The sequence below is a fragment of the Bos mutus genome, chromosome X (genome assembly GCF_027580195.1).
Source record: "Bos mutus isolate GX-2022 chromosome X, NWIPB_WYAK_1.1, whole genome shotgun sequence".
In the NCBI taxonomy this organism is placed as follows: domain Eukaryota; kingdom Metazoa; phylum Chordata; class Mammalia; order Artiodactyla; family Bovidae; genus Bos; species Bos mutus.
Window position 1 is genome coordinate 99,918,840 of NC_091646.1, and position 20,913 is coordinate 99,939,752.

The following is a 20,913-nucleotide window of genomic DNA, read 5'->3' on the forward strand; positions in this document are numbered from 1 at the left end:
CATAATGTTATCTTTCAATAACCGAATGTAATTCCAGGAAATAGATAAAAGATAAAATTCATCAACCCAGATTTATGTCATTGCAAAGCATGGAGTGGCGAGCATGGGTGTGGCAGAACATCCCCTCCTCCTCAGTTGTCATGTATCTGGGCTGGCATCCACGGAGATGCCGTTCTCTCCCTCATATCCTTGGTTGTTGGTTCAAGGAGGCGGTTTCTTCCAGGACCGTTTTTTTCTTTCCTGTCTGCAGTGGCACTTTCAGATCTGGATGTCTCTCCGCTGCTTGGTTGCCCTCATTGTGTAATATCAGAGATCTTTGTACCATTCCTCATGCCACACTGCAGGGGAGGTAGTGGGAACTTTGAGAGGTTTTTTAAGGTCTACCTGCCTAGACATTGCACATACTTTCTTTACACAGGATGCTTCAGAGTGACTGTGCATGGGGTCAGAAAGAGGGCTAGAGAGGAGAGAGAGTAAAGGAAACTGCTCTCCATCACATTTTTCTCAAAGGCTCTTCTTAGAAATAAGGCTGAGGTCACCTCATCTAGCAAAGTTTCTTGGATCTCTCTGGGTTTCCGCCCTTCCTTCCCCCTCTCTTCCTTCCAGGGATACATACTGATACTAAATTGTCTTACTTCCCCTGCAATGCCCCCTTATGTCCCTCCCCACATGCGGAGGAGTGTTTTCTAGTGCAGGAAAGGGGAAAACCTTTGTTTAATCATTCTTTTTTTCCTTCTAAAGCTTTGTCCTACACCAGGCCTAGGCTTTTGAAACTTAAAAACCAAGAGTCTATCTCTTCATAATATACATTCTGTTGTGTCAACACTTCCCTAAAGAAGTAAAAAACAGAGTGTCTGGCTGCCAATATGTTGGGGGAGGGGAAAGAGTAACAAGAATTAAAAGCTCTGGTTAATATTTTGAAAGAAACATTTAATATTCAGAAAATAGTACTCATGCTTGCATTTATTAGGTAAATAGTGTTAATAGCTATTATTTTGTGGAATGCCTCCCATGTATCAGGCAGTATATGAGATGTGTATGTATAAAATCTTTACAAAATCCTGTTGGCTAAATTTCATAATCCCCATATTATAGATGAGGAAACGGTTTCAGAGAATGATTAATCAAATTGTTCATGCTAACAAAACAAGCAAAGAGCAGATCTTGGAATTTGCAAATGTCTCTTTCTGGCTTAGAAGTGTGTTCCTTTTAAAATGTTTACCACTTCACATCTTGTTTGGTTGTTTTTGTTAATGACTTTAATCACTAGGACTAGGACTAAAGACTATTTCAATCTGCAATTATGGATGTTTAGATTCACTTCCTGAAGACATTTCCTCTTTGAGTTGTAGTGAATATTAATTAAAATAGACTCTTCTTGATTTTGAAATTTTAACTCTTTATTGTTGATCAAACAATGTATTTGGATATATGTTGATGTATTATTAGGTGCCAGTAGCCACTACAACAGGCTCCCCAGGTGGCTCAACAGTAAAGAATCCACCCGCCAAGCAGGTGATGGGGGTTCTATCCCTGGGTAAGAAAGATCACCTGGAGAAGGAAATGACAACCCACTCCAGTATTCTTGCCTGGGAAATCCTTTGGACAAAGGAGCCTGGTGGCCTACCATCCATGGGGTTACAAAGAGTTGAACACGACTTAGGGACTAACCAGCAGCAGCAGCCACTACAGCAAGTAAAGTAAATCTTAGTAGCTTAGAACAGTAGAAGTTGACTTTTTTATTCTGGTGTATTCCACAGTAAGCAGCCCATAATGAATTCATTCAGGGACCCAAACCCCTTCTAACATAGAACATCAAAGTGTTATGCATTTAATTGGGCAGGTGAGGAACCAGTATTGACCATTGGAATTTACTATGAGCCATGCCTGGAAGTCGTACACATTACTTTCTTCATAATCTGTTGGCTGGAATTTGTCACAGGGCCACATCTAACTGCAAGGGAAACTGGAAAATATTATCCAACGCTGAGTCCAGGAAAAAGAGCACTTAATTTAGTAAGAAGCTAGTCAGTCTCTTTCACAGCTAGTTTGGATAGGAAGAATGTGCTTAAGTTCTATAATTATGTGTAATGTATAGGATGTCATTTCTATAACCAGCCATACAAGAGCAAAATTGCCTTGTAATGACCAACATAGATAGCTGTCCAACTGACAGAGTGTTCCTCCCTCATAGTAAAACCATAAGGCTTCCCTCACCAGGCTGAGACACACAGGCCCAAAAGAGTGAATCTTAATGAATGAATTATGAGACTGAATCCCCACTACACAGTTAAGTACTCTGTTTCTTGCCTAAGAAATATGGAAATTTGGCTAAGATGTTTATGAAAATCTGAACACACTATATAGAAAGTCATTTGTTATTTTTCTAATGAAAAATAACTTCATTTTTCCTCTAAGAGGAAAATAACACTAATCTATTTTACAGTATCCATTCAGCTTTGTCTAAACAGTTTCCATTATCCCTTGCAATCCTTTTTAGATCTTGTATTACACTTTTTCATGATGTAGATTAGCATTGAGTGACCAGAGGGCAGGTTTGTGTATCTCTGCTAATATCCAGTGATTTGAATAGTTCTGCTTTTCTTAGCTTTTGTCTTTTAGAAATGAATACCTTTATGAATATTTTCAGCATAGTGGAAAGATTCCAACCCAAATGGTCCAATAAAGCATTTTCTTAAGAGCAAGTGCCTGTTGAGACTTGTCATGTTGCTTATTAAGAGCCTAAACCGGAATCTTAGTTCTAAATATTCCTGGAGCCTCTATTGCTGGTACCAGGATAATTCTGACAAGATATGTTTATCTAAACAATGTCATTTGCAGCCTTGCTATACTTCAGTTTATCTCTCCATTTGAAATCAATAAAATAGGATGGAAATTCAATACTCATAAAGTTTCAATCGTGTTCAAAATAGAATTTCTCTTGGTATAGATTTGGTTTTCAGGGAATGTGTAGAAATAAAATACTAGCTCATAAAAGTGTATTTTCTTATTTGAATATTTCACTATTCCCTTTTTATTGCCCTGAAGCTTCTAGAAATACTTAAAAAGGAATCAGCTAAGTAAAGAAAAATATTCATAAGTATATAATACTATATTGAAACATGTGTCCCTCCTTGGTAAATCCCAGTTCATAACTTTGAACAGTTGGGAAAATCTATGCATAGTTATTACATTCTGTCAGGAGAAAAGTCCAGTAAAAAGCAATTCTTCTGTCCTGGTAATACCCATGCTAAAATCTCAAGTTAATTGGGTCTGCATAATACCAGCCATGTTTCACTCTATAAAACTGTTTCCATGGTATCTGTTGTTTTCAGGTGATTATATTGATGGAAATCATGTTGTAATAATCAAGGTGAAAGTGTAAATTTCATTCTAAAAGCAGTCAGGTGAAAAATTCCCCTCGCTCTGTCTGATGTTTAAACTGTTCATTTTCCATGACTCCTTTGGTTGCTGAATGTGTCAACCATTCCTGGTCATTTTCTTCTGCAGAAGTGCTAGGTCAGGAGACCAAAAACAGATAAGAAGGCTCTAAAATTGCTCCCTTGGAGGTTTCTGAAATATGCGAAACTCGTGTGTATATCTGTTACTACTGCAAATCTTAGTACCATAGTACCTCTCATAACAATGAGGAGGATATGGAAAAAAAGAACTGCTCTTTTACTGTTCTGTTTATTCCTTAAATAATATTGATGAACATGGTTTATCTGACATTTGTATTTGAGAACTTTGCTTTTATACTTCTTCTTCCATAACCCCCACCATTGCCATTTTAAAGATCTATGGCAGCGGTCCCCAACCTATGTGGTACTAGGGACCAGTTTCATGGAAGACAGTTTTTCCACAAACATTGCTGGGTGGGATGGTTTCAGGATGATTCAAGTGCATTACATTTATTGCACTCTCTATTTCTATTATTATTACCTCAGCTCCACCTCAGATCATCAGACATTAGGTTCTGGAGGTTAGGGACCCGTGATCTATGGCAATAGCACATCCAGGTATTAAGGGCAAGCTGCCTGGGCTGGCCACTTACTATCTTTGTGACCCTGAACAAACAACTAATCTCAGTAAACTATCGGATCTCAGTTTTCTCCTCTATAAAATAAGATTACTTCTGTCTACTTCAAGGTTAAGAGAATTAAATGAGGTATTACATGAAGAGCACTTAGATCCCAAACATAGTAAGAGCTCAGTGAATGTTATCTCTTGTTTTAATTATAATCTGATCGGGTTTTGTTGTTGTTGTTGTTGTTGTTGTTGTTGTGACTTTATTTTTTATTTTTTATATTTTATTTTATTTTTTAAATTTACAATATTGTATTGGTTTTGCCATATATCAACATGAATCCGCCACAGGTATACACGTGTTCCCCATCCTGAACCCTCCTCCCTCCTCCCTCCCCGTTGAATGCTTAGGGGAAAACATTTAAAGTATTTAATGATCTCTTGCTCAGATGGTAAAGAGTCTGCCTGCAACACCGGAGACCCAGGTTCCACCTCTGTGTTGGGAAGATCACCTGGAGAAGGAAATGGCAACCCACTCCAGTATTCTTGCCTGGAAAATCCCATGGGTGGAGGAGCCTGCAGGTTACAGTCCGTGGGGCTGCAGAGTCGGACACAACCGAGCCACTTCACTTTCTTTACAAACTGTCTGATTTTTTCACTACCTTTCTTTATATATATATATATATATATATATTTCAATTAGAGGCTAATTACTTTACAATATTGTAGTGGTTTTGCCATACATTAACATGAATCTGCCACAGGTGTATATTTGTTCCCCATCCTGAACCCCCTCCCACCTCCCTCCCCATACCATCCCTCTGGGTCATCCCAGTGCACCAGCCCCAAGCATCCTGTATCATGCACTGAACCTGGACTGGCAATTCCTTTTACATATGATATCATACATGTTTCAATGCCATTCTCCCAAATCATCCCACCCTCGCCTTCTCCCACAGAGTCCAAAAGACTGTTCTATACATCTGTGTCTCTTTTGCTGTCTCACATACAGGATTATCGTTGCCATCTGTCTAAATTCCATATATATGTGTTAGTATACTGTATTGGTGTTTTTCTTTCTGGCTTACTTCACTCTGTATAATAGGCTCCAGTTTCATCCCCCTCATTAGAACTGATTGAAATGTATTCTTTTTAATGGGTGAGTAATACTCCATTGTGTATATGTACCACTGCTTTCTTATCCATTCGTCTGCTGATGGACATCTAGATTGCTTCCATGTCCTGGCTATTATAAACAGTGCTGCGATGAACATTGGGGTACACGTGTCTCTTTCAATTCTGGTTTCCTCGATGTGTATGCCCAGCAGTGGGATTGATGGGTCATATGGCAGTTCTATTTCCAGTTTTTTAAGGAATCTCCACACTGTTCACTATAGTGGCTGTACGAGTTTGCATTCCCACCAACAGTGTAAGAATGTTCCATTTTCTCCACACGCTTTCCAGCATTTATTGCTTGTAGACTTTTGGATAGCAGCCATTCTGACTGGTGTGAAATGGTACCTCATTGTGGTTTTGATTTGCATTTCTCTGGTAATGAGCGATGTTGAGCATCTTTTCATGTGTTTGTTAGCCATCTGTATGTCTTCTTTGGAGAAATGTCTATTTAGTTCTTTGGTCCATTTTCTGATTGGGTCGTTTATTTTTCTGGAATTGAGTTGCAGGAGTTGTTTGTATATTTTTGAGATTAGTTGTTTGTCAGTTGCTTCATTTGCTATTATTTTCTCCCATTCTGAAGGCTGTCTTTTCACCTTGATTACAGTTTCCTTTGTTGTGCAGAAGCTTTTAATTTTAATTAGGTCCCATTTGTTTATATTTGCTTTTATTTCCATTACTCTGGGAGGTGGGCCATAGAGGGTCCTGCTGTGATTTTTGTCAGAGAGTGTTTTGCCTACGTTCTCCTCTAGGAGTTTTATAGTTTTTGGTCTTACGTTTAGATTTTTTAATCTTTAATCCATTTTGAGTTTATTTTTGTGTATGGTGTTAGAAAGTATTCTAGTTTCATTCTTTTACAAGTGATTGACCAGTTTTCCCAGCACCACTTGTTAAAGAGATTGTCTTTTCTCCATTGTATATTCTTGCCTCCTTTGTCAAAGATAAGGTGTCCATAGATGTGTGGATTTATCTCTGGGCTTTTTATTTTGTTCCATTGATCTATGTTTCTGTCTTTGTGCCAGTACTATACTGTCTTGATGACTGTGGCTTTGTAGTAGAGCCTGAAGTCAGGCAGGTTGATTCCTCCAGTTCCATTCTTCTTTCTCAAGATTGCTTTGGGTATTCGAGGTTTTTTGTATTTCCATACAAATTGTGAAATTATTTGTTCTAGCTCTGTGATAAATATCGTTGGTAGCTTGATAGGGATTGCATTGAATCTATAGATTGCTTTGGGTAGTATACTCGTTTTCACTGTATTGAGTCTTCCGATCCATGAACATGGTATATTTCTCCATCTATTGGTGCCCTCTTTGATTTCTTTCACCAGTGTTTTATAGTTTTCTATATATAGGTCTTTTGTTTCTTTAAGTAGATATATTCCTAAGTATTTTATTCTTTTCGTTGCAGTGGTGAATGGAATTGTTTCCTTAATTTCTCTTTCTGTTTTCTCATTATTAGTGTATAGGAATGCAAGGGATTTCTGTGTGTTGATTTTATATCCTGTAACTTTACTATATTCATTGATTAGTTCTAGTAATTTTCTGGTGGAGTCTTTAGGGTTTTCTATGTAGAGGATCATGTCATCTGCAAACAGTGAGGGTTTTACTTCTTTTCCATTCTGGATTCCTTTTATTTCTTTTTCTGCTCTGATTGTTGTGGCCAAAACTTCCAAAACTATGTTGAATAGTAGTGGTGAAAGTGGGCACCCTTGTCTTGTTCCTGACTTTAGGGGAAATGCTTTCAAATTTTCCCCATTGAGGATAATGTTTGCTGTGGGTTTGTCATATATAGCTTTTATTATGTTGAGGTATGTTCCTTCTATTCCTACTTTCTGGAGAGTTTTTGTCATAAATTGGTGTTGAATTTTGTCAAAGGCTTTCTCTGCATCTATTGAGATAATCATATGGCTTTTATTTTTCAATTTGTTAATGTGGTATATTACATTGATTTGCGGATATTGAAGAATCCTTGCATCCCTGGGATAAAGCCCACTTGGTCATGATGTATGATCTTTTTAATGTGTTGTTGAATTCTGACTGCTAGAATTTTATTAAGGATTTTTGCATCTACCTTTCTTTTTAAAAAATGGAGAAAGAGTTTTAGAAGATCAAAAGAAGAAAGTTGCTTTGGAAAAGATGGAATAATCTATATAAATAGAATTAAACAAATATTTGAGAAAACCTTTATGTGAGTGATAATACAAAAAGCAAGGCAATTTATGTAAGCTATTTCAATATTTACTCTAACCTTAGGAGGTGGGTTTTATTATAGAGACAGAAAACTGAAGCTCAGAGAGCTTAAGTAACATGCCTACAGTCCTAATAAGATGTCATGTGAGGTTCTAGGATTTAAACTGATGTCTATGTAATTCTGAAACCTAAGGCACATCAAATAGTAAAGGCTTTCTAGTCAAAAAATACAAAGAAATATTTACTTGAAAACTTAAAATATTAGGAGTAACCTCAGTTTTCTATAATCTGTATATAGTGTTTTACTTCTCCCATTTATATTGTTCTGTTCTATGCATTTGCATGTCTAATTATAGAATTGTCACTTACACGTCTTGGAAATGTACACAGTACTAGTTGTTCAATCTTGACCAAGTAGATTCACTTCTCTAAGCCATGGTTCTGTCATCTGTCATGTGGGGTTAATGATGATACTTAAGCTAGTAGGGTGATTATAAAGATAAAATTATGTGATGTTTCTCAACTGAAGACCTGGCATATACTAGATGCTCATTAAATGGTAGATACACTCAAGATGAGATGAATTTGATGCAGAAAAACTGGAGCTGGGAGAATATGTAGGGGAAACCATAAGTGAAAGTGAAAGTTGCTCAGACATGTCCCACTCTTTGCAACCCCATGGAATTCTCCAGGCCAGAATACTGGAGTGAGTAGTCGAGTAGTCTTTCCCTTCTCCAGAGGATCTTCCCAACCCAGGGATCAAACCCAGGGTTCCCACATTGTGGGCTGACAGATACCAGCTGAGCCACAAGGGAAGTGCAAGAATACTGGGGTGGGTAGCCTATGCCTTCTCCAGTGGATCTTCCTGACTCAGGAATCTTTGATTCCTGGGTCAGGAATCTCCCACTTTGCAGGCAGATTCTTTACCAACTGAGCTATCAGGGAAGCCCTAGGAACTTCAAAACAAAATACCAAGTCTTAAGAGAGAGTTGTTTCTTTCAAATTGTTTTCCCAGCTAAGACTTTTGCAAAGTGGTCCAGATTGACTTTGTATAAATTTTAAGAGAATGAATTTGTATCACATTGCTTAAAGAGCTGGTGTACAGGGCTGTAGAGAGGAGAATGCTCTACTGTACAAGAATGAAAATACACTCACAGGATTTTTGAATTAAGTGACAATTTTATAGCAGCTTTGTCAACCCATAATTCATTGCTGCAGCCAAATGTAAGAAATCCTTCATGGTGAAATAAAAAGACTTTGTTATTCTCCACATTTTTATGAAATCTCTATTGCTAATGAAATGCCAGCCAATATCTTCCTCTCAGGTATTGTCTAATAGAGAGTTGCTTATTTTAGAAGAAGTGGATTCAAGCATATCAATTTCCTTCTTTTGACATCCAGTACTTGCTGTCAACTGTTATAACTATTACAAGCAGCTCTCAAAATTCACACCCACCAGGATGCCGCTGGCAACCAAGGAATTCAGTTCAGTAAATATTTGAATGCTTACTCTGCGTTAGTTAACATCAGAGGTAATGGAGGGGCTATAGGGAGGAATGATTCAGCATTTGTCTTAAAAGAGCTCAAAATCAAATATGGGTATTTGGACAAGTGTATCTGGGCAAGGCAATCTAGGGTAAGAACTTCAGTAGAGAAGTATTACGAGATGCAGAGAGATCACACAAGAGAAAGGGAAATTGGATCTGAACGAGAGGGTCTTGGCATGCTACCTGGAGGTTAAATTTTGTCTAAAAATTCTACATTTGATTAAGATTTTGAGAAGAGGAAGAAGCTGAAGAGGAAAGAGTGTATCAGGAAAGAATGATAGGAGAATATGTAATTAGACTTACTTGGTTAGCTATGGTATAATGGATGAATTTATAGGAGTATGTGTGTGTATATGTGTGAGCACAAAGTTCAGGGAGGATAAGGCAGTAGACAAAGTCCGTGAGAGCAGTTAGGAGCCACGAGAGCCTGAGCTAGAACAGGGGCATTGGAGTGAAAAGAAAGAACTGAATTAAGATATCCAGTCGACCTAGCATTAACAGAATTAGGACATTGATTCGATGTCTGAAGATCTAAGAGAGTGCTTGCCTTGAAAGATTTTGAGATTCAGTGCTTCGAAAAATGGTAATATCATAACCAGAGAGAACTCAGGAAAAGGAGTTGATTATGGGTGATAAAATAATGTGCTTAAGATATAGACGATGACCAGAATGAGAAATAGTTGAAAAACAAGAGGGGGCTTCAGGAATGAAGTCATTTCTAGACAGATTTGGAAGTTACCTGGAGTGAATAAGCTTACATAGAGATAGGGTGCTGAGTGAAAAGCAAAGCAGACCTAAGGAAGAGCTTGAAACTTGGTTTACATGTAAGGGATGTAAGAAGAGTTAGCACCGCTCCCCAGAACCCCCACCAGTGGCAACTTGCAATATGTTATAGGTGCATTTAGACACACATTGATGAATGAGTATATAAGCTTTGCACTATATTTTGTTTTCTGTATCTTCTGAAGTCCAACTAGTCTAATAGTAAAAGTTTTGGTGCAGTGGACCTTGATGTTATACCAAGGGCTAAACAAAATAGCACTTTCTCAGTCCTACTACAAAATAGGATTTTAATACATAGTCTATATTGTTATTATTAATCCTTTATTCCAGTGTTGTTGTTTGCTAGGAGTTCAGTTCAGTTCAGTCGTTCAGTTGTGTCCGACTCTTTGCAACCCCATGAATCGCAGCACACCAGGCCTCCCTGTCCATCACCAACTCCAAGAGTTCACCCGAACTCTTGTGCATCAAGTTGGTGATGCCATCCAGCCATCTCATCTTCTGTCATCCCCTTCTCCTCCTGCCCCAATCCCTCCCAGCATCAGGGTCTTTTCCAATGAGTCAACTTTTCGTATGAGGTGGCCAAAGTATTGGAGTTTCAGCCTCAGCATCAGTCCTTCCAATGAACACCCAGGACCGGTCTCCTTTAGGATGGACTTCTTGGATCTCCTTACAGTCCAAGGGACTTGCAAGAGTCTTCTCCAGCATCACAGTTCAAAAGCATCAATTCTTCAGTGCTCAGCTTTCTTCACAGTCCAACTCTCACATCCATACATGACCACTGGAAAAACCATAGCCTTGACTAGACGGACCTTTGTTGGCAAAGTAATGTCTCTGCTTTTTAATATGCTATCTTAGTTAGTGTTAGTTGCTCAGTCAAGCCCAACTCTTTGCAACCCCGTGAACTGCAGCCCACCAGGCTCCTCTGTCCATGAGATTTTCCAGGCAAAGATACTGAGTGGGTTGCCATTTCCTTCTCCAGGGGATCTTCCCAACCCAGGGAATGAACCTGGGTCTCCTGCACTGCAGGCAGATTCTTTACCAACTGAGCTACAAGGGAAGCCATCTAGGTTGGTCATAACTTTCCTTCCAAGGAATAAGCGTCTTTTAATTTCATGGCTGCAATCACCATCTACAGTGATTTGGGAGCCCAAAAAATAAAGTCTGACCGTTTCCACTGTTTCCCCATCTATTTCCCATGAAGTGATGGGACCAGATACCATGATCTTAATTTTCTGAATGTTGAGCTTTAAGCCAAATTTTTCACTCTCCTCTTTCACTTTCATCAAGAGGCTCTTTAGTTCTTCTTCTCTTTCTGCCATAAAGGTGGTATAATCTGCATATCTGAGGTTATTGATATTTCTCCCAGCAATCTTGATTCCAGCTTGTGCTTCTTCCAGCCCAGTATTTCTCATGATGTAATCTGCATATAAGTTAAATAACAGGGTGACTATATACAGCCTTGACGTACTCCTTTTCCTATTTGGAACCAGTTTGTTGTTCCATGTCCAGTTCTAACTGTTGCTTCCTGACCTGCATACAAATTTCTCAAGAGGCAGATCAGGTGGTCTGGTATTCCCATCTCTTTCAGACTTTTCCACAGTTTGTGGTGATCCACACAGTCAAAGGCTTTGGCATAGTCAATAAAGCAGAAATAGATGCTTTTCTGGAACTCTCTTGCTTTTTCCATGATCCAGCGGATGTTGGCAATTTGGTCTCTGGTTCCTCTGCCTTTTCTAAAACCAGCTTGAACATCAGGAAGTTCACAGTTCACATATTGCTGAAGCCTGGCTTGGAGAATTTTGAGCATTACTTTACTAGCACGTGAGATGAGTGCAGTTGTGCGGTAGTTTGAGCATTCTTTAGCGTTGCCTTTCTTTGGGATTGGAATGAAAACTGACCTTTTCCAGTCCTGTGGCCACTGCTGAGTTTTCCAAATTTGCTGGCATATTGGGTGTAGCACTTTCACAGCATCATCTTTCAGGATTTGAAATAGCTCAACTGGAATTCCATCACCTCCACTAGCTTTGTTCGTAGTGATGCTTTCTAAGGCCCACTTGACTTCACATTCCAGGATGTCTGGCTCTAGGTGAGTGATCACACCATCATGATTATCTGGGTCATGAAGATCTTTTTTGTACAGTTCTTCTGTGTATTCTTGCCACCTCTTCTTAATATCTTCTGCTTCTGTTAGGTCCATACCATTTCTGTCCTTTATCGAGCCCATCTTTGCATGAAATGTTCCCTTGGTATCTCTAATTTTCTTGAAGAGATCTAGTCTTTCCCATTCTGTTGTTTTCCTCTATTTCTTTGCATTGATCACTGAGGAAGGCTTTCTTATCTCTCCTTGCTATTCTTTGGAACCCTGCATTCAAATGGGAATATCTTTCCTTTTCTCTTTTGCTTTTTGCTTTTCTTGCTAGAAGTAGTGAGTTTATTAATCAGCACTCACTCTCTCTACATATATACACACACACACAGACATATACACACACATATCTCTAGAGAGATTCATACGTATTGATTTTTATATATTTATGTTTATTTAAATGCACACACATTAAGAGAAAAAGAGTGAGAGATTTGAAGGAATTGGCTCATGCCACTGTGAGAACTGGGGTGTCTGAAATCTTCAGGGCACTCTAGCCAGATGGATAGTCAGAGAAGAGTTGGTACTACAGTCTTGAGTCCAAAGGCCATTTGTAGGCCAAAGTTTTTTCCTTTTCTAGGCACCGTAGTCTTTTCTCTTAAGGATTTCAGCTGACTGGATAAGGCCCTCCATGATTATGGAGGCTGATTTGTATTACTCAAAGTCTGCAGATTTAAATGTTAATCATATCTAAAATGCACCTTTATAAAAACCCCTAGGCTGATGTGTAAACAAACAACTGGGTATCATCATCTAGCCAAGTTGACATACAAAATTAACTATCACAGTGAGGCTCATTTTGCCATGTGTTTCTTCATATATAAATTTCATTATTTCTTTAATTATCTTTTGTATCCAGTTTATAGGGTACCTGGAAATATATATTAAATAATGGAAATGATCTTTAACATCTTAATGAATTTCAGAGCTCCATTTCAGTAATTGCAATTCAGACATTACAATTTTTACCTGCAAAAAACAAGTGTAGGTGTTTTTTTCTTTATTGTGTGAAACTAATACTGAACATCTATCATGAAATAATTCTATTTTAATGTATCTCATTTTTTAAATTTTATGAGAATTAATATAAAATATATTTGAATAGACTTTAAAATCAAATTAATTGCCATGACTATATTTAATCATTAGTCTTTCATGTAAGTGTGTAATCAGAAAAATAAATATACTCTATTTAAACTGATGTAGCTACAATTATGAACATAAGTACCATTTTCTACTAATTGCTTTTTTTTCATTATGTTTCTTTCTAAGGAAAAAGATTTAGATTAGCAAGTGTTCCATTCATCTACTCTAAAAGCTAAATATAATGAATGTAACTATAAATGAGTAGGCTCCTCTGTCCATGAAATTCTCCAGGTGAGAATACTGGAGTGGGTAGCCATTCCCTTCTCCAGAGGATCTTCCCAACCCAGGGATCAAACCTGGGTCTCCTACATTGTAGGCAGATTCTTTACCATCTGAGCCACCAGAGGAATTCCAGATTTTCATACACTAACATTTTCATCTTATGGCCTAATAGGGCATTGCAACTGAAAACCTAAATTTCTTTTATATTTGGGTACCTCTGGGCCTAAGGAAGAATATTACTCCCTGCTGATACTATACAGTTTAGATGAAGCTATGCCAAGGGTTAGATATCTTCCATGGACTGCTCCTTTTTACTATTATCTCGGCTCTCCTCAGGCACTGAAAGAGTGTTGGGATTATTTGAGATCTGTAATTTCTTTCTTTACCAAATATCCTCATTAATAATTTGAAGTGACATAACAAATTGCTGGCCACTAGTCTCTATTCTTTTATACCTTCCTTAAGGGAAACATTTATGAAGTAAACAGGATTAATGGCTTGTGACTTTTTTATATGTAAAGGACTGAGCTGGGCTTACTCCACTCAAATGAAGAAAGGGAGTTTGTATTTACCTGTTGCTGCAAAATAACCCCCAAACTCTATGCCTTAAAAGAGCAACAATCATTTATTATCTCTCACAGATTCTCTAAGTCAGGAAATCACTAGTGACTTGATTGAGTGGTTCTGTTTTGGGATTTCCCATGAGACTGCAGACATTAGGCACCTGGGGCTATGGGCATGTGAAAGCTTGACGGGCTGGAGGGGTCACTCTCTGGGAGGCTCACTCATCATTTGTGAGGTGGTGCTGTCTAGCTGGTTCTTTTCTCCATGAACTTCTCCATGGGACTGCTTGAGTATCCCTGTAACTTAGCCTCAGAATTCATACTGTTCCTTCTCTAGGAAATTATTTGTCACAGATCAGCCCTGATGCAGTGAAGTGGAGGAAGGAGAGACTCCAAAAATCATAAATAGCAGGAGGTAAGGATCATTGGGGGTTTCCCACATGGCACTAGTGGAAAAGAACCAGCCTGCCAATGCAGGAGACGTAAAGAGACATGGGTTTGATCCCTGAGTTGGAAAGATCCCCTAGAGGAGGGCATGGCAACCCACTCCAGTATTATTGCCTGGAGCATCCCCATGGACAGAGGACCTTAGTGGACTACAGTCCATGGGGTCACACAGAGTCGGACAGGACTGAAGCAATTTAGCACACATACACAAGGATCATTGGGGAGCACTTTGGAGCTGCCCACCGTAGGATTTTTTTTAAGCCTTAGAATGAAAGTTTTATGAAACATGATCACAGGTTGCTTTGACCATCTCATTCAGACACCCCAACAAATGTCCAAGCTCCCCTTCCCCTGAAAATGGCAGACCACCAATGTGTGCCCTTGATCCTCCCTGTACACACTGAAAGGAAAAAGAACCCATGAAGACTGTTCTGTAGCTGCTAGACATGGTGGTAATTATGTCAAGTCCACCCAGCCTAGCTCCATGTGGGGATTATGGGATTTGGAAAGAAAGCTCTCAAGCTTTGGAAGCCTACCAGACAGACCTGGGCAGTGGATAATGATGACAAGGATTATGACAGTGATGATTATTTCTTTTATGTTTGTGAGACAAACACCTAAGAATGGCTCTCCTTAATTTCATTCTAAGAGTAATGTGGTGCTGAAAGCAGTGGATCTGAGACGGGCAAATGTGGTTTAAATCCTGCCCCCACTCACCATTAAAGATCCTTGGCAGCTTACATAGTCTCTCTCTGATGCTTTGCTTTTTCATCTGTAAAACTGGGCTCTGATGCCTTCTGTACCAGATTGCTCTCAGGATTAAGTGACGTGACATCAAGAAAAGCCCTTCTCAAATGGCAAATCACTACAAAAATAACATTGTCTTGATCATCTTGGATTGCTGTGACAAAATACTATAGACCATAGAAATAATAGACATTTATTTCTCGCAGTTCTGGAGGCTGAGAAGTCCAAAATGAAAGTGCCTACAGATTCAGTTCCTAGTGAGAACCCCTTCCTAACTCACAGAGGGCCAGTTCGCAGAGAGCAGAATGCCAATCCCATCGTGAGGACCCACCCTCATGACCTCATCTAAACTTCATTGCTTCCCAAAGGCCCCATCACCACATACCATCACATGGAGCATTAAGGCCTCAGCATGGGAAAATTGGAAGGACACAAACATTCAGTCCATCACATTCCGCTATCTTCCTCTTGGACAGTTCCACTAGGTCTGCAAGGTGTCAACAGTTACAGGGCCCTGCTGGAAGGGTAGGCGTTTTCTACATCTAGGAAACAGGTACATGAAGATTGAGAATAGTTCTTCTGTCTGTACACAGAAACTTTACAACTTGTTCAAGAAGTTTTCCTTCAGAGAGTGTTGATTCTCTTAAATTCCAGTCTAGGGCCTTGGGGAAAAAAATAGGTTCTACATCAAGACTTTCTGAATGAAATGCTTTATAGTATTTTATTCAGTATTAAGATAAAGAAAAACTATTTATGCAGGGCATTCTATTTTTATGGTTTCCAGCTACTGCACAGTCTAGTTTATTGCCAATTGTAAATATTCTGACTCTGGGTAGCAGGAGTCAATCCACTGAGAGTCCCCTGTGAAGTCTACAGGGCAGTGATAGAACAGTAAACCTGGCCGTTGCAATCAGACTTTTCTCTCCAGTAAAGGAGCCTTAGAATTGTTGCCTTGAGCCACAACTAGCTTGCAGAACAGTAAATAGAATTGGTGGAGGGAAGGAAAGGCAGAGAGTCATATACCAGCCTGATTTCATTTGTTATCAGAAAAATGTGTAATAAACAAGAGAATGTTTGAAAAGATAAAATTGGGTCTCAAATGTACAGAATAAGAATGAGAAGAAAGCACCTCGCTCCATAATTAAACAGAAAACCGTGCCATGAATTGATAAAATGCAGTCATCCTGAAAATGTGAACATCAAGTGTAATTGTGCAGAAAGATAAGGTCATATGAACAACATAAGAATATATAGGCTCATGTTGGCCTGTTGAAACAATGGCACTTTACCGACTCCTCCTGAGAGATTTTGTGGAGTCTGAGCTGTTGTAGGGACCACTGAAAGGGAAAGCCACAATCCTATAGGGCTGTAAAAGGGACGGATTTTCTTGATGATTGCTATTACTTGGAAATTGCTCAGAGTTTTAGAGTATCAGGTCATGTGTCTCTCAGTGTTGGGCACCAGGCCAAACATACTTTGTGGCACATAGCAATAAATTGAATGGGAGTATATATATATATGCTGCTGCTAAGTCGCTTCAGTCGTGTCCGACTCTCTGCGACCCCATAGACGGCAGCCCACCAAGGCTCCCCCGTCCCTGGGATTCTCCAGGCAAGAACACTAGAGTGGGTTGCCATTTCCTTCTCCAGTGCATGAAAGTGAAAAGTGAAAGGGAAGTCGCTCAGTCGTGTCTGACTCTTAGCAACCCCATGGACTATAGCCTACCAGGCTCCTCCATCCATGGGATTTTCCAGGCAAGAGTACTGGAGTGGGGTGCCATTGCCTTCTCCGATATATATATATACACACATACATATATATATATATGTATGTGTGTATATATATATATATATATTTTTTTTTTTTTTCCTTAGCATTTGGCAGAGCACCCAAAATGTCAAGGTTTCCCTCTCAGGAGTTTTGATAACTGGAAACACATCCCAGAGAACTCCAGAATATATGAAACATTTGAGATGTTCAGTTCAGTTCAGTTCAGTCACTCAGTCGTGTCCGACTCTTTGCAACTCCATGAATTGCAGCACGCCAGGCCTCCCTGTCCATCACCAACTCTGGAGTTCTCTCAAACTCACATCTATCGAGTCGGTGATGCCATCCAGCCATCTCATCCTCTGTCATCCCCTTCTCCTCCTGCCCCTAATCCCTCCCAGCATCAGAGTCTTTTCCAATGAGTCAACTCTTCGCATGAGGTGGCAAAGTTTGAGACGTTAGAGCTGTTAAAATGTTTACTTATTTATTTGGCAAAATCAGATTTTATTCAAATCTGAAAATATCTCATAAATAATAATAATATTTTAGATCAGTGTTACGTTTTATATGAACTGGACCAAGAACTCTGATGCATGTGTGAGTTGATTTGATTTCCACAGTATCACCTAAAGCTGATACAGTTATTCCTCAGTTTCTGTGGGGGATGGTTCCAGGAGACTCGGTGAATACCCAAGTCTACAGCTGCTCAAGTCCCTTATATAAAATAGTGAAGGACAGTGAGTACAGCTGGCCCTCTGGCCACAGATATAGAGGACCAACTATATTGTCCTCATTAAATGAATGAAGATATTAAGGGTGATAGCTATTAATACCTTGTTCAACGTCACCACACAGATAGCAAATGGTAGAGTCACGATTTTACCCAAGTCTTTTGATTCTAAAAACAACTAATACAATTATGTAAAGTTTAAAAATAAAATAAAATTAAAAAAAAAAAAAGGATATTAGGTGGATGTTCTTTCCCCAAACCAATGCCAAAGGGAGACAACATTTGAGATTCAGTTATTGAAAGTTTGTAAGTGTATATGTGAAATACATAAATGTATATAGGTACACATTTATATACCTAATTATATTCTCATATATTCATGTATATAGATTTATATGAAAATTTTATATGTAATACTGATGTATATTTATATGTTTTTTAGCTTGTGATAGATTATTTCAATAAAGTTAAATTATACCAGGTATTTACTGAATCATGAGACTTCAAGATCCCTAAGGGGATTCATTCTTAACCTTAAGGAAAGTCACCTTTAAAACTTCTCAGATAAGGAGCCAACATATGTTAAAAAACAAAACAAAAAGGTTTCCAGCAGGAGATTCTGTTCCTCTATTTCACTGATAGTTCAGAGATGGAGGCACCAGGGAGCAGGTCTCTTTCTCACATAGTCACATTTGTAAGTTACTAAATGCCGGAGATTAGGAGTTCTAAGCAGCATCATGTCTCTCTGTGTGTCCCTAAGTGTGTGCCCGCATGTGTGTATGCTCAGTTGTGTCTGACTCTTTGTAACCTCATGGACTGTATGTAGCCAGTCAGCCTCCCCTGTCCATGAAATTCTCCAGGCAAGAATATTGGAGTGGGTTGCCATTCCTCCTCCAGGGGATCTTCCCAACCCAGGGATCAAACCCGCATCTCCTGAGTCTCCTCCATTGGCTGATAGATTCTCTACCAATGCACCACCTGGGAATCCCATCTTCTGCCTAGTATGTTTTATCTCCTTGACTGAACTGTAAGCTTCAAAGTGTGACTCCTTTATGTTTGAATTCCTGTAATTCTAGCGTTTTATTCTGAGAATAACAAGTACACCATAAGTACTTACTAATTGAATGAACTGTCTCACAGGGTAACTGGCAAATAGTGTAAAGCTACAAGCTGCCATGAGTCACCATTAGATAGAATTAGCCTGAAGAGAGTAATAAAATGCCCTGCTTAAAAAGCAAACAAAAAGCAAGCAAAACCCATGGCAGACACACCCAGACTTTGGAATGATGAGTGGCTTTTCAATTGTAAGAGATTGAGAGTCTTTTTAGTACCATTTCTTAGAAACAGAAAAGATTTTAAAAGCACCCTGGTCTGATTCCTATCCACATACCTCATGCTGTGCTGTGCTAAATCCTGTCCGACTCTTTGCAACCCCATGGACTGTAGCCTGCCAGGCTCCTCTGTCCATTGTATTCTCCAGGCAAGAATACTGGAGTGGGTTGCCATTTCCTTCTCCAGGGTATCTTCCCAACCCAGAGATCAAATTCAGGTCTCCCGCATTACAGGTAAATTCTTTACCATCTGAGCCACCAGGGAAGCCCCCACATACCTCAGCCTTGCAGAAAATATACTGGGATGTGTAAGATGTTCTCCAGTTCACTTATGGTTGCTTGGCAGATTTGAGCAAAATGAGAATGCCATGTAAAAAGAGAGTTCTTTCTAAATCTTTAGAACCCTCAGTACCCGCCACCACCACCTCAAGCTTGAAAGTGGAAATTTGGATTCAGATTCTTGGTATCTTTTCTACTTTAATGAAAATGTCATTTTCCTTTTAATCATGATATATGTTGAAAGGGTTCAAAGAGCTCAACTCAGGAAGTCAGGATACAATTTAAGACAAAATAAGAATGTGGATTTGTGTTATATAAAGAAAACAGTGTATGACTAAGTAACTGTTGTCCCCAGGGGAAGTAGAATAAATATCAGCTTGGGGCAGCCAGCAAGATGTGCTGTGGCCATTAAAAACATTACATTCCTTGGCTTTACACTTCATTAGGTAGGTAATGAGTTGTACATATTTTAAGACTTAAAACAACCAGACTGACCATGATAGTTTGCATCAGTTAGTACCAGAATCTGGGATAGGCACTTGGGAGATGGTTTATTTTAACAGTACTAATCATATTTCATTTATGTTTTGATGAAATGGTATCATTTCATTATTTTTACATCCTAGTTCTAAATATATGTGTATGTATATATGTATATATATATACACACACACACACACACACACACACATATACACTAGCAAGTTGCATGGCCATTCAAAACAGGGTAACTTTATATATATTTCTGAACTAGAGATTATATAATACGTCTTTATCAGGAATATAGGAGCCAGATTCCTAATTCAAAATTCCATCCTCTAAAGTCACTGGCATATACAACTGTCTAGTTCAGATAAAAATTGTTGACTATATAGGGAAAGAAAAGTAATTTTCCTTCCGCCCTTCTAGGTTCTTAGCTGAGACACCTGCCATAATAAAAGATAAACAGGAGAAAAACAGAATTTTAATAACATGAATACCCAAGAAAATTGAGTAATTCCCTGAAATGGCCCAAGCCACTACCTTTAATATTCAGCTAAAGACAAAAGAAGATATTGGTGGTGGGAGGGAAGCCAGTTATGGGAGGCTGCCAGGAAAAGCACAGTGAACAAGAGTAAGGTTGTTCTGCAGATTTAAATCCATGTCTTCTCCTTTGATGAGAGTTTCTAGAGATTTTTTTTTATTTTTTTAAAATTTATTTTATTGAGGTATAGTTGATTTACAGTGTTAATTTCTGCTGTACAGCAAAATGATTCCTTTATACATATGTATATATACACATTCTTTTACAGATTCTTTTCCATTACGTTTATCACAGGATATTGAATATAGTTCCCTGGGCTATACCACAGGACCTTGTTGTTTATTCATCATATATATGAGTTTACATCTGCTAACCCCAAACTCCCACTCCATCCTTCCCTCATCTGCCTTCCCCTTGGCAGCCAGAAGTCTGTTCTCCATGTCTGTGATTCTGTCAAACACAGCATTTCTTAAAGACAGTTTACTGACAGCAACTATACTGTTGTAATTATTGTTGTTGTTGTTCTGTAGTTGGTAAGTCATGTCTAACTCATCTATGACCACCTAGACTGTAGCCTGCCAGGCTCTTCTGTCCATGGAATTCTCCAGGCAAGAATACTGGAGTGGGTATTCCTTCTCCAGAGTTTCTAAAGATTTAGAGTCATTCTTCTTTCCTGGTGCAAACAGGGAGACACCCTTACAAATGAAGATTTCCATTATAAATGTAAATGTCTCTTACAAAAGGGTAACTTCTCCTCAGTTTTCAGAGCTTTTCCCATGTCTGCTTTTTCTTA

The 20,913-nt window shown here is 38.9% G+C and overlaps 1 protein-coding gene across 6 annotated transcripts in view; it reads left to right on the forward strand.

Annotated features, from left to right (window-relative positions):
* DMD (dystrophin) overlaps positions 1-20,913 on the forward strand; it is a 2,671,852-nt gene that overhangs the window by 2,020,434 nt on the left and 630,505 nt on the right. The gene's annotated exons all lie outside the window — the stretch shown is intronic.